This window comes from Oryzias latipes, chromosome 22, assembly GCF_053564925.1.
Source record: "Oryzias latipes strain Hd-rR chromosome 22, Olatipes_Hd-rR_3.1".
Classification (NCBI taxonomy): domain Eukaryota; kingdom Metazoa; phylum Chordata; class Actinopteri; order Beloniformes; family Adrianichthyidae; genus Oryzias; species Oryzias latipes.
The window spans coordinates 16,198,506-16,213,598 of record NC_136258.1 but is presented as its reverse complement, the minus strand read 5'-3'; positions in this window follow the sequence as shown (position 1 = coordinate 16,213,598).

Here is a 15,093-nt window from a genome sequence, read left to right as displayed (position 1 = left end):
CACATGGTTGCAGGCTGGAAGAACAAGGAATGTTAAAGTCCTTTTTTGTGTTTAAAAAAAGAAGAGATTGCTGAGGCCTGAGAGAAAACTAAAACAGAGTGTTGCAGTTTATGCAGGCCAGAGAGGAAGATTAAGATTTTTTTTGTAGATGTGAATTGTGGGCTTCTTAAAGAAAATGTGAAGGTACTGCAGACAATTCATTCACATAAAAACAGGTTTTACAAAAAAAAACTTTAAAACGGTTGAAAAGTAGAGAATTTTCTAGGTGCTCACGTGTGTCTAAATAGCAAAAATGAAGCCTGCATATTTATTACTTTAACCCTTGTGCTATCCTATGACCCCACCCTTACTTTGACGTGTTATTCCTACCATGACAAAGGTGGATAAAGGTTGAAAGATTTCATGTAATCCATGTACACCATTGAGGATCACAAATCATTGAAGAAAAAAGGTTCATGTGTTCAGGTGTCTTTGGGGTCTAAATGACCCAACTCCCGATGTTAAAGTGCCTAGGATAGCACAAGGGTTAAGTCAACTCACTTATCAATAAAATAAAATAAAAAAACAAGCCCCTGATAGTAAACAAGTTTAAGCTCCAGTAACATTTTCAATACCTTATTTAAAAATACCAGCCCTACAGTTTTTTTATGTGCAAAAAAAGAGGAAAAACAAAATGAACTGAACAGTTGATTTATGAAGTATGCAGCACATCCGTACAAATAGAGTGTAAAGCTGAACTTTTTAACATGGAAGTTTAAAGTCTAGTGGTCACTTGAGGAACTATAACATTTGGTAGTTTCAGGTTGGCCCAAATGAGTGTGACGTCACCCAAAAAATGCCTTACTTTCGGCTCCAGTGAAATGAAGCCAATTCAGTTGCCATTTTTCCCCAATACAGACTTTGCCATGTGGAACCTGACGGGAGTAGTAAGTAGTGATTGTTCTGATCCAGTCTGAATCATCGTTTATATTGCAACTACTGTCGTCATTCAGGAGTGAGCTTGTTAAACGTCCAAACCCTTTCCATTGAAAGTGGCTTGGGAGAATCTGTCAATCAAACATTCAAGGTGGGGGCCAGCAGTCACCACGTGCTTTTACCAAGGCATCTGATTGGTCAGTTTACAAATTGAATAACTTGTGATAAGGAAAAGAAATTATGAAAAGCGTGTTAAAAAAAGTTACAAAGCAAGAATTGTTATTCTGACAAATACATTAACTGAGTAAAAGCTGTATATTTCTCTAAAGAAGTCTTAAGAATTTAGGCTTCTTGGAACCAGCAAGAGGGGAGGGGGTCACTCAGTCCAATTCTCAAATACAGTCAATGGTTTGGCCTCAAATCCTACTTGGACTTGGCTGCAGACATCAAAGTACAGACACTAAAGTCTTCAACCGGAACTGGAGGTACGCCCATATCAACCAGAAAAAACGTTGTTTTACCTGGCAACCCTAACAGTCATGGTTTTTCCTAATTTAATTTGTATCAAAATTTCTTTTTTACAATTTGGACAACTTTTGGGTCAGGATTAGGGTTGTATAGTTTCTGCATGGACGACAATGTCAGGCGCCAATTTGCCTGCAGCTATGTCCCTCTCTTAACTTCAGGAGCTGAAGTTGACTCATCAGAATCATATAAAAAAAACACCAATTCGAATATTACCACATAAATTTTGTCACCAAAAAAAATTGCAAAAGTAGAAAATTTACAGTTACAAAGTTTCTCAACATCCCTGTTTCCGGGTAAATCCTTTAAACTGCACCATTGGAGCCCAGAGCTCCAACAATTCCTGAGCAGAAATTGGTAAGAATGTTTTTTTTTTAAACCTTGTTAATGGTATTTGTGCGCTGAGCTTTACAGAATAAACTAAAAGTTTAACAGCATATCTTTCTACCACACACACACACTTCCACAACAGTTCCTTATGCTTTTCTTGGCTCCCTGTACCCTGATATTTTTTGGAAGTGCGTTCTTTGGCATGTCCATCCTGAAGGATATTAAACTCCCAGTGAAACAACTTTAGCGATGGCAGCCAGTTGAATCTGTTCTCTCCACTGTGGTGAACCTTTTCAGACATTGTACAGCCACGCTTGTGCTCCACAGTCAGCCCTGTGTGCCACTTTGCATCTTTCCCATGATATCATAAGTCTGTAATGATGAGCTGATTAGTCCAAATAACCAAGCCAAGTTTGATGTGAACCTTTAGGGAGCTGTATGTCTCTGTGCTGCAAATTCTGCGACTTCAAATACTTCCATGACTTTACTTGGCACTTCGCAAGAGAACTGAGCTTGCAGAAACTGAACCGATTAACCTTCGACAGCTGTATGTGAAAGAAAAATGTTGGCTAAAAGCTTGTAGTTATGTCATAAAAGTCACAATCTAAAAATTGAACTGAAGCTTAACCTTTTACAAAATTGAGGTCCCACTCTGATCATCTTTTGATCTATTGTAAAATCATTCCCAGTGGTCTTTAATTAGTATTATGTTGTTTTTGGCCAAAATTAAATAACCTGTGTCATTTTCTAGGACATAGTTTCTGCAGAGGGGCAGTAGTTCATTGGAAGGGCGAAGCAACCACACTCCACACCCTGTTGCGGATCAGAGCAGGGAGGTTTTGGCCCACCCAGCTAATTTTCTACATAAAAAGCTCTTTTTCAACAGGTATTTTTTTTTCTGCTTCCAATTCACATGAATTTAAATAAATAAATACTCAGAAATTCAATTATGAGCTTAATTTTCTTTATATATCCTCCACCATAACAAAAAAGGCCACAAGAACATGTTAAAAACATCAAAAACACAATTTTCATCAGTGGGTCTTTAAACAGTTTTATAAGTCTGCAATTTTCCGCTATAGCCAAATGTACTGTATATTGCAATAAACAATAACCTTGTTTGCTATAGTTTTTTTTAAGCATGTTTTCTTACATCGGAAAACTATGAGCTGTTAACACAAAAATGCTTTAAAAGGACTCCTGAGCCGCTTAATTATCTGGGATTATTAATTTTATTGTCTCTTTATTTGCTGTTGGTCTGTAGCTTATGAAGGTTTGCAGCTTATTATGCAAGATCAATGCTTACTGCTGCTAAATGGGAGCAATATGAATCAAAACGTTAAACTTGAGCTGCTAAAGTGAAATTAATGGGCTGAAACATGTAAAAAAAACAATAACAAATAGATACAAAATGTCCTTCCTGTTAGAAAGTTAAGTCATGTGCCTGCTGTTTTAGCTTGTGGAACATACGTTTTCAGGCTGTGCAGACATCCACAAGAGGGCTGTGTGGACCTCTGGGGATTAAAGGTGTGTAAATTGGTCATCTGTTTGTTGGAAAAAGGTTGCATAAGATTTTAAACTTCCAGGAAAAGAATCTGAGCTTCAGAACAGCGTGGCTGCAAGGTAGCAAGGTAAAATAATCCACCAGTGAGGAGGCTCAGGGCATGAATCTCTCGTGCTTTGCTCCCTCCTGTTTATTGGAGGACTATTAGTTGGGTCATAACTCTTTACGTACTATATTAGCTTGCTTTGCTCTACAAGGCATGCACAAGAATCCATTTATTTTTCAAATTAAGTAACTGTACAAGCTTCTCCTCTGTTTTTAGGGAAGCTCTGCAAGTGTCAGTGAACATCATTTGTTTGCTGTTGACGTTCAGGCAGAGGCTCCTCTGTCTGTGGAATTCCATACATTCTCACGGATAATTCTTTTTTTGAGCAGAACCAGGTGGGATTTTAATCTTTTCCAGTAGCTTTATTGGACAGATTAGCCTTAAGCCAAAGGCCGAACATTTTTTACACCAGTTATCTAGGATTCCCGTCTTCCGTCTGCAAATCTTGCTATGGATATATAAAACACCCACACTTCACAGAAACCTAGATGCTACTCAGGAAGATCAATTACGTGTAATGTTACAGCTCTGAAAGGCTTGCCTAAGACTTTTTGTCCTGCTTGGAACAGTCAGTAAATGTTCACCAGAGCCTTAAGTGCTGATGTAACGTAGTCCCTGTGAGGGGTAAGAGTCCTCCGCCTTCTTGGGAGCGTGCCATCTACGGCCATTCCTCTGCCCTTTCCCAGGAGACAAACAAACAAGAGCTTAATGGATGACAGTTCTTTTTATTATCTTCTGTGTGCTCGATAACAACAGAACTTTTTCACATTTGGTAGTTTTCTTCCAGTCAGTGGCAACAAACCTGCCAAGTCTACCCGGAAAAGTATCAAAGATACCAAAATAAAAGACGAAAAATCTGCACAAATAAAGTTTTCTTCATTCCTAAATGTGTGCTCAACATGTTATTTTAATTTGATCAGCATGCTCCAGATTTCAAATCCATCCAGCGCCCCCCCCCCAGTCTTTCCATCATTCACCTACTTGGATGATGTTTCAGTGGTTTATATTTTGAGATCGACTCAGCAAAGATGGCGGAATCAGCGCCATCTTTGGCTGAAGCTTCTCTTTGTGTCCTGGAAGTCGGCCGCGGAATGTACCCAAAAACAGATACCGTCTAGGCTTTTTTTTATTTTCCTCCTTATTTTGTTTTCAACTCCAAAGGAGCGTGTTCCTGCTGAGGTGGGGAGGGCCTCCAACAGCCTGAAGAGTACTTAATGGAAGTGCTGACTGCTGTTTGTGGTTCCTAAAAAAACATACAATCCTGCCCCCCCCCCTTTCAGTTGGTGATCTGTCTCAAAACAAAACTGCAGGGTTTATCGACAGATGGAAGTTTTTATCCTTAAGAATCTGAATATAAAACAGAAAAATCTTAAAACAGCTCATAACGATTTATTATAAGTTTATTTACAATGTGCTTCTTCAACAGGTCACCTGATTTCTTTATTTATAATATAAGTGACATGAGTGTCTGGTAGTCTGAATAAAAAAAAAAAGAAACCACAGAGCAAATCTAAAGCAGCACAAATAAAAAAAGAAAATTGCAAAAATTTGGTAGGTACAGGCTTTATTGTGAGGAAGTAAAGGGGTTGATCTGTACATCAATCAGGTGAGATATTGGAAATGTGAGTAAAGGTTTATTTTTGCTACAGAAAAATGAGCATGAAATAAGTTTATATTCTTTGGCGGTTAGGTTTGGATGCTTGGGTTCAGCTCGGACAGTAGATGAATAAACCTCAGAGCCTAGACTCTGATGGTGGTTTTTTTCAAAGCATCGTTCCTGGTGAAGAATGGGGTGAAGGAGGGCTGGAGAAACTGTCTGGGATTCAGAGAGACAGTCATTCATGAATTATAAGCCGAAAATGTGACTGGCTGAAAAGAAAAGGCCAGGTATTTAGCTTTGTGGTTAAAGCCTTTAACACCAGAGCTTCAGCTACAATGTTTACATTCTTTCAACGACTGTAATTCATGTGGATTCTGAAGTGAAAAAAAAAACAGTCTTGCTCTAATATGAAACACTTTACAGAACCAAAGTGTTTACGCAATCAACGTAAATCAGCTGATTTTGTCAAGAAGAAAAGCGGCTGTGCAACTTCAACACTTTACTAACATAAAGTGTAGCACAACTCCGCAAAACAAATACTAAAAGATGCATTCTTACGCGTCAGAAGACTCATGTTTATCGCATAAACCTGAGTTATGGTATGTCAAAGAGTGTGTGTAGTTGTGATAGGGTAAAAGTGAATCCTAATTGATGATGGCGTGTAGGGTGATGGAACAACCCAGGGTACCTGGAAGTGAGATAGGTCTTCCTAACAAGGCTGGGCATGGGCAATAGCCGTGACCGCAAATATCCCCAACTAACCACAGAAATCAAAATAACAAAAAAAAAAAAAAAGGAAAAAAAAAAATAACAGAAATTAATATAATAAATGGATGGACAGACAAAAAAAAAGATAATTGCAGCCTCAACACAAACTGTAGTGTCCTACTTGTGCCCATCCCAAACCTGGTAAATGCATGGGGGGGTCCCAGGAAGAGCATTCGACATTTAACTTTGTAGACACATTGAATAGGTCAAAGGAGAAGATTGATTATAAACTGATATGATGACAGGATGGTTTTCTATGCATTTAAGAGGCTTGGAGAGATATGACACCCCATACTTGCCCCCACTGTAATCTACCTCCACCCAATAGCGGGGCTGGTTAATCCAGACCTGTTTCCTTATTGAAATTGTGGCAAAACTGTCAGAAAACCATTAACGAACCAATTTTCTTCTTTGTTACTTTTATTTTCCAGTTTGTACTTCTTTATGTTGTGCTTTACATGTAGACATTTTTTTTCGTGAAAAAACAAATCAATCCAAGTTCAGCTGAATGATTTCTTTTACATTCTTTGGACCCTCCTGAGGTGACAGCTGCCTCAGTGAATATGAAAAAAGCGTTTCAAGAAGAACTTTTTTTTATTTCTTGACCAAATATGAGGTGTTTCAATGAAACGTCAGTTAAAATAAAAAATCCATTTACTCGTCCAAACATCAGTCCTGTTCTAGAGCTTTGGTTCTGCTTCAGTCATATGTTCTCTCAGTTGTTTAAGAAGCAACTAAAAAGGGAGTTATGGCATGTTACTTTGTGTCCAAAGTCATTGAAACTAGTAACAATGTCAAAAAGTGCTAACAAAATAGAGATGACCATAACTTGCAAAAAATTTCCTTATGAAACAAAAGGTGTAAAACATGAGGAGATTCTTTCATTTTTGCTGCTGTGTTGCAAAATAGGCAACCCTAGAGTTTTGCAACACAGCGAGCCCCTTTTGGAATATTTTGGATATCTCAACCAAAAAAACAGAAAACAGGTGCTTCCTGTGACAAGAATAACGACTCTCTGACTTATCATGACTTAGAGTTTATTAAGTCTGTTAAGCTTTGCAGGTTTTTCGTTTGAGTCAGCAGTGATTTGCATATTGGCAGAAATCTCCTGCATGTTGTCAAAGCTGATTCTGTCTGATGTTTAACAAAGATGTTGATGGCCTCAGAGGGAATGCGCACATCCTCCAGACATTTACGGCGTCTGACACGTCGAAGCACGCAGATGTTGAGTGGAACAGTCAAAGCTGTAATTTATGAGCATCGTCCACAAAATCATGCTGATCGGAAATCTTTCAGGACTTAGCAACAACTTGAGAAATGTTTTTTCTATTTTGACGCAAAATAAAAAAAATGAAATTTTTAGATTCTGGTTCCATCTGTTTACCACGTGTGTGCTAATTATCCCACAAAGTTAAGACTTTAAGATTTCAACCCAAAAAATTCTTGGATGAGTTTTTATTACTTTATTTACCGGTATGTTAAAAAATATGTAAAACAGATGAGAAAAAATGGTCTCCTGGAGTGGCTGGAACATGGTGAATCTGGGACATTTTCTGGGACATTTAAAAGGGCGTCAGACTAAAACTAAGGGGAGTTTCTTTTAAAAATAAAAGTCGGGGAAAAAAATCCGGTCAAAGCTTTTTAAGAGTGGCGGGAACCCCCCCCCCCTCCTGAACTCACTTGTTCTTTCCATGCTCCCACAAATCGGAGCTTTCCCTCTGCAAGTGGTTGTTATAACTCTTGCTGTCATGTCTGAGAGTTTACGGTAATGCTGAAGAATGCTGAAGCGACGTCTCATAGGACCAGAAGGAGACGGTGTTCTTTTCCTCCATGTTCTCAGATGAGAGGGGGCTTTTGAAAGGGTTTTCCTGATTAAAATAAAAACATTCATGGAAGAGAGGAACATTTGTGTTTCTGGTTCGCTGTTGCAGCTGCATAAGCTTGCAGACTATATCGTAAAAAGTCAAGATTTTAGAAAGTTTCAGCTCCGTAAACAGTGTTTTTAACCTTTTTAGAAACCTTTTTTATTTTGTAGCTGTTTTACTCACACCTTTAAGGCTGAACTTATCATTTGTTTGTATGGCAGCAAGATTTTCCAGCATCCCTAAAAACAGCAGCAAAGCTTACTGGTCAAAAAGGTCATTTTTAGGGATGCCTTTTTTAGGAATTTTAAACACAAAGAATTCTAAGTAGACCCTATGTTTTCATGTTTTTAAATTTTTATTATCGAATTCTGTATGTCATGTTATCCAAAAAGAAAGGTGTAAACTGAATTGAAGTCATTATTTGCACAAGTCAACTCACAAATAAAAGCGATACAAAATGTGTTCTTTGAGTTTTCTGTCAACATTTTCAAGATATGTTTTATCTTTTCAATGCATTTTTGTTTGGCTCCATGAGTTGCTGCAAATGTAACTTTAAACTCATCTGAGATAAACAGTTTTAAATGAATGTAAAGAGGATGAATTTCATTTCATTTCATTACTCTTTTTGCATTCCTGCATACCAGTCAGATTTAAATATTTTGGAAATAATCTTCATTTACAGGATGCAATTTCACTTCATAAAATCCACTGATTTCTTTATTTGCATCTTTGCCTAAACAGATTTTTATTTTAATTTTGTTTTTTAAAGTGAGCATTACTGATCAAAAAATGTCTGGTCTGTCTCTGCTTAGTTTAATTCAGATTTTAAGTAAAATTTCTTTTGATTACAAAGCAAACGTATTTGGTAATCGACTTTAAAAAGTTATTTTGGCAACAAATCAAATCTACAGCTTTAAAGTAACCAACTTTCATTTCCTAAAGGGAAAAGTTGTATTGATAACCTTATCTCTGATAAATTTTTGAGTGATTAGTTTAGTTTCTTTATATTACATCATGCAAAACCTCCATGCAGGCAGCAGAAGTGAACAGCTGTTGAAAGTGAGACCTGAAATAATTTAGTTTTCTTATATTTTAGAACAACACCAACCACTTTTTGCTCCTATTTTAAAGTTTGCAACACAGATGAGAAGCAACATGCTCTGCTGACTTATTGAAGCATCAAAAGGTTTTATACAGTTTGCATTCAGTAACAACATGGCCTGTGAGTGCTATAGCCCTGTGAGGCATTTAGTCATTTGCTGAAGTGAGACAAGGCGGCTGATTTGTGCAACCTGGGACACAGCTATACAGAGAGTTGTATTTTCAAAGAGGCCAGTGTCATAGCAGCTTATTAATGTTCATCTCTCAACATGACTTCCCCACTCCCTGCATTGCTTCTGAAGCACTTTAGGGGTCCCTCGCAGCTGGGCGTACGACGTTAGAAAGAGCCAAAAGTGAAAGGAAAAGTGTAGAAACAGAAGCTGAGTGTTTTGCTTGCCTCTTGTTGGAGATGCCAGAGTCTTGTGACTGACACTTTCCGGTGGTGCTCCCACTGGGAGGCAAAGTGCAGGGGTTCACCGCCTGCTGGGCTGCAGCAATGAACAGCAGAACTAGTGGACCCTTTAGCAGTGATATATGTTTTCCAGACTCCATCAACAGTCAGAATCTGAGCCAAAAAAACTGATGGCAGGGCTGAGATTAGCTGTAAAAAGAAGAAACTTTCCAGATTTGTCCTTTTCAGAGTTTTTTTCCCCAAACTTTGTTTTAACTGTGTGTTTTCTTCTGCTTGTATTCACTTTAAATCCACCAAACTTATCTGTATATTTTACGCAAAACAAACTTTGAACTTAAAGATGTTTTCACTTGAATTTATGTCAGATACCAGCATTTTCTTTTCTTAAGATCCGGAAACTCCGGAACCTCTCACAAATGTCCAGAGGGATCATTTTTAACTCACTCCCAATATCAGTAGTTCTACAGCAACAACAAACCCCAATTAGTTTCTATTAATCACCATAATCTCATTACAGCTGTTTAGCATTGAGTAGGTTTTGCTGTCATGGCTAATCTAACTCATGAAATTTGGGATTTCAAACGGCGGCTGGACAGCATGGAAAACCCTAAATATCCTCATGCATGTTGACCCATTGAAACAGTGTGAAGCGTTGGCAGGGAAGTTGAATGCAGCAATTCAACACAATGAAACATAAAAAATAAACTTTATGACCAATATTTATGGCACCAATGTGACTTTTGGACATTTGCATTTTCCATGGTTAGTAGTAAATGCTATTTTCTTTTCCAAAGTGGACATAAGTCCCAAGAAAGGTTCAATATTACTTTAGCACACTAAATAGAGGAACTTCGAACCACATTTACACAAGTAAACAAAGTGTGGTAAGAGTTTCATGGAAAACATTTCCATGAAAAACAAAAAAAACAAAAAACAAAAGATGGAGTGATTTAGTGCATGCTGACTGAGGAGAAGTGGAAAACTTTTCCTGCCACGTAAAATAAAACTGACTTTTACAACGAGAAAACATAGATACAGTAAGCTTGGAGTCCAAACAGGAAGCAGAGGTTGCTTTTAATCGAGGCTTCTTTTTTGCAACAGATCACTAAAAATAGGCACAAGAACGAATCACATAGGACACAAAGAAATGACTTACATCAACACATCTTTTGCGGATCAAAAATAGTGTAACTTTTAAGACGTTGCAGACTGGAGTGCTAACAACTTTTTGGCTGATGCTGTTTCACTTTTCTCTCTTGAACCTTTAAAAAGCACAAATGATGACACTCCAGCTGGCTTAGCAGTTTTGCTGAAATGAAAATGTACAACACTGTCATTTGGAATTTCATATTTTTGGGTAACCTTTGGGGTATTTTAAGGCTGCTCAGTGGAAACAGCAGAGCTCTTGTAACTAATAATTTCTGCAAATTATACCCTTAGATGTATACATTTCTATGTTGCGTGTTTTTCCCCAAAGCCAAATTGAAAATAAAAATGAACTTCTGACTTTTTTACATTTATTTTTATTGGAAACTGTAGCTGACTCAATCGGCTGGAAGAATTTCTTTGAAAATTGTTGCTGCTCAGCTTCCAACTGTATGTTATTGATTTGTGATTGGAGTACTTTTAAAGAATTTGCAACTTGATCAAGTTTGATTTCACAGATGCAGTTCAAACAAAGTTTTTACAGTTAATCGTTTTCTGTTGTAATAAAAAAAAGTAAAGGGGGAAAAAGCATTCTGCAGAAAGGAGCTTGAGTATCATTGTTCTCTGATCATTCAACCTGCCTAAAAGGAGCAAATTCCAGTTTTCCGATAAACCCTCACTATGTTTTCTTCAGATTGGTAAGATGGATGTGATTCTTTTACTGTTCAAAGATGGAACCCACTGCTAACTTCACACACAAAAGCACAAATAAAGATTTGGAAATAAGCTGGTTTAAATTTTAGGTAGAAACGTTTCCCCTGACATGAAACTTGCAAGAATGTTTGCCTTAATATCATCAGCCCGGCACAGAACATTACTGTTTGATAGGAAAAGATCCAACCAGCCTTTTGCTGTGGAGCTGTTTCTTTGTGTAGAGAAGGAGAGATAAACATGTATTTCTGCCTACTTGTATTTTGTCATCTCTGTATTTAAAACAGATTTTTTTTCTTCTGTAAAGACAATACAGTGGCAATATGGAGAAATGGTGGTTTAACAGTAATAGAAGCCCTTTCTATAAGAACGCGTAAACAGCTGGTTGTTTGTCTGACTCATTGTTCATTATGGTTAAAACGCTTTCGGTTTTGGGAAGCCTCTTTGTTGCAACGTTTGTCGTCCTATTATGTTGTGCTTTTCCCCACAAAGCTGTCTGTTCCCTCTTGAGGTTGAAGGAATAAACAGACAAAACCTTTGCGTTATTAGGAAAAACAAACTGCATTCACTGCTTCCTGATACAAATATTCTTTTGATGTAAAGCATTTTCTGCACAGCAAAAAACTTAAGAGGTAACAGAGTTATGCTATGTACACACCAGGCATGTGTGGTGAGGTCAAAAACGCGCTGAACGTGGGTTCTGGAACGTGCTTTTAGCATAAGGTGTTCTGCAGGTGTGTTGCTACCCATGAGTACGCATGTACTCACAGTTGAAAGAGACTTGGTGTGAAAGTCTTCTGTCTTTCATGGCCGGGCATAAGCTGTAATTGTTAATTCGTCCTTCATGATCAATTTTCAAACAGTTGATACTTCAGTGTTTTTAAAAAGATGCTACCCATAAAACTCGAGCCCCTGATTGGTCAAAGTTCAACTGGTTCCCAACACAAAAGAATTTCAAAAACAATTAAAATGAATAAAGTTTGGCCTCGATTACAAAAGGGGTTTATTCAGACATACCTCTGGTTTGTCAGAAGATTCATAACCCCTGTTGTAAAAGTAAAATATGTCCAACACAAGATGCCTTCAGCTGTCATCTGTCTGCCCAGCTGTTGGACAGGAAAAGTTAAAGAAAAACAAAAAAAGAAAAAAAGTTCAACTGGTTCAATTTTGATATGCATTCATTGTCAGTTCGTTTTGTATGTAGAGCTCCAAAATGGACTTACAAACTTGCGTAGCAATGTGTGAACGCATGAGTTTTGAACGCGGAAACACGAAACGCGCATGTGTGCATTTACATACACTTCATATTGGAAGTGGCTGCTCAAATCCGCATTTCCGAGCCCAGTGTGAACACAGCTTTACTCTTGTGGGAGACAAACTTCTGGAGTCATAATTGAAAAAAGGGTTGAGGATTTTGAACTTTAGTAATATATCTATTTCAGATATTTAACTGAAACTACTGGAAGTAATTTAAATGTTGCCATAAATTTGAGAATGTGAATTACTGCAAAAATGAACGTGGTGTAAATCTAGACAAGACACACATTAATTCATGAATTAAATGCTTCATGAATTAAAAAAAAGGAGTAAACTCTTTTTCCAGCACACACATACTTCTATACTTGCAATAAATGGTCTGGGGATTATACAAGGGAGCTGAATAGTAAAGCTCCAAAAGACTCTACTTTGCATTTTTAAATGCTGCCCCTCAATAAAACATCTCTGCAACATCACCAAACTGCACACTGTGGCTTAAAACAGCTTCAGCTCCTACTCTGCTGCAGGTTTGAAAGAAAAAACTGCAGCACTGTTGAGCTGTACTCTGGACTTTTAAAAGGGTTTTGACCCCCTTAGAGTATATGTGTGTTATTCTTCCAATTCTAACTTCCTTTCTAAGAAACTGATTTCAAATTTTATTATATAACTGCAACTTTTTCAAAAGTGAGGATAAATGTTGCCTAGAGAAACATTCCTTTTACCCCCCCAGAAAAGCACCAGCAATAAAAAAAAGACTGGCAGGTATAAAGACTAGGCATGATAGCTAAGCAGCCCCTTTTTAATTGAGGACAGTTTTACAGAGTTCCTTCTGTGAAGGCTGAAGGATTTATTAGAACCCCGTTTTCCACTTCAGGGGCTCTTAGGTTTCACAGCCAGCACAGCTTCTCTTGCACCACTGCTACTGTTCTGTATACCTGTGATACACAAATGATTTCAAGCTCTTGGGGCGTGGATGGTGTGTTTTTACTTTGCTTTCTGTTTTTTAATCTGCAGGATGTAGCTCATGAATTCTCAGAAAATAGATATTTGTGATAATTTTTGTTTTTTTTCAAAACCTTTGGCAATATCACACAAAACAAAAAGGAGAACTTTATTTATTGATCCTTCAGAGCCTCAGGCTGTGATAATAAATCTCTTTAGCCGTGGTGGAGTTGAAGCACCAAATATCTTGAAGGCCTGGCGCCGTCGCTGAGTCCACTTTGTGTAATTATGTCTCACTGATGGTAAAAGAAACTTTGTGTATGAGTCCACTTACCTGTCTAGTTCATGCAGTGTGCAGTTTGCCTCCAGCTGTGCAGTTAAAGACATCTGCTGACCAACACTCAGGGGTTTGAAGAGAGAAGATAAGCTGAACGTTTTTAGTTTTGCAGTGCTTTTTATGCGAGCAGTTCTTTCCCTGTGAACACATCTTAACTAAATATAATTTTGTAAGGCATGTATTTCAAAAAGTGCATAAAATATTAGCAGTGTAACGATTAATTGTCTTAAGCAATGAATTGATTAGTTTTCTTACAATCCAACCAGATCGATCTGTCTTAGACTAGTTGTTCATCAGATTGACTCTGGGAAGATCCCACATGTCTCCAGTATCTTTTATTGCTGAGAGTTTTAATCCATGTTTTCACTGAAATAATTTTTTTAAATAACAAATTTCCTTTTAGGAAAAAAAACCCCCACATGTTTGGTACAATCTTGAGTAAAGCTTACTTGAGTACTTGACTGAAAACTATGTATCTTTAAGTATGGTGTGCTAACATTTTGTGCGGCAATATTAACAGAGGATATCTGCCTGGAAATTATTGTCATAGTTAATGTCACTCCTCATTTTTTCAGTGTATAGCGTGGAAACGACCAAGTGCATCACAGCAGACAACACACATGTGATGGCAGCAAAAACAGACCAATATGTGGAAACACTGAATTTCGTAAAGACGTGTGACCACGGTGTGGTAGAATATTCCAATAATGTTCCACTTGTGGTACTTTGATGTGGAAAAACAACAGGGGGCTTAACTTTATGAAACTAAAATGTGAATGGATTTCTCATTAATTGTTGTTTATTTGTTTGTTTGTACACACATTCGAATGACACTTCATTATCTTGCAAGAAATACAAGAAATCTGGAAAACTTCACCTGAACTGTTCAGTTCCCATACAGGTATTTATCTTTGAGTCACTCTGGTTGAATTTCTTGGCTAAATATGGCCTGGAAGGATTTTAGGTCAGTGAATTGGATCATTCACAACAAATCAATATGGACTATGACTTCGAATGTCAAACACAGATTATGATTTGAAGGGAATTGTTGTTAAAATTCATTGATGTATCGGTATAAAGTATCCAATAAAAAGTAACAACTTTGTGGGCTTATTTTGCTGTTGATAAAATAACTGGAAGGTTACAGCTTGATCTCCACACTGAACAAAATTAGTTTTTAATATAACTTTTGTATTTAGTCCGCAATTCCTTAAAGTTAATTTATGTGTTTGATTGTGGCTTCACTGACAGGTTTTCATCTGATGTAAGTCAGTTTAAAACTGAAGGACACCATAAAGACATTAGTGATGCATGTTTTGTCTGTCATTTTTGCTATCCTCAGCTGGCAGTTTTTTTTTTTTTTTCCATTTTTCATTTTGAATCTTTACCCAAAAAGTGATTTTCCCCACCGACTCCAGATGGAGAGATGTTCTCAAAAACAGGAAACATTCCACGACCCAGAACACTTTATCAGAAACAGGGACCTCAACACATAAGGCCCTTTTGTTTCCTCCGGTGGAAGACTAATGTTGTGCATTCATGCTCTGTTAGCTGCGTTTCTGATCTCAGATCTC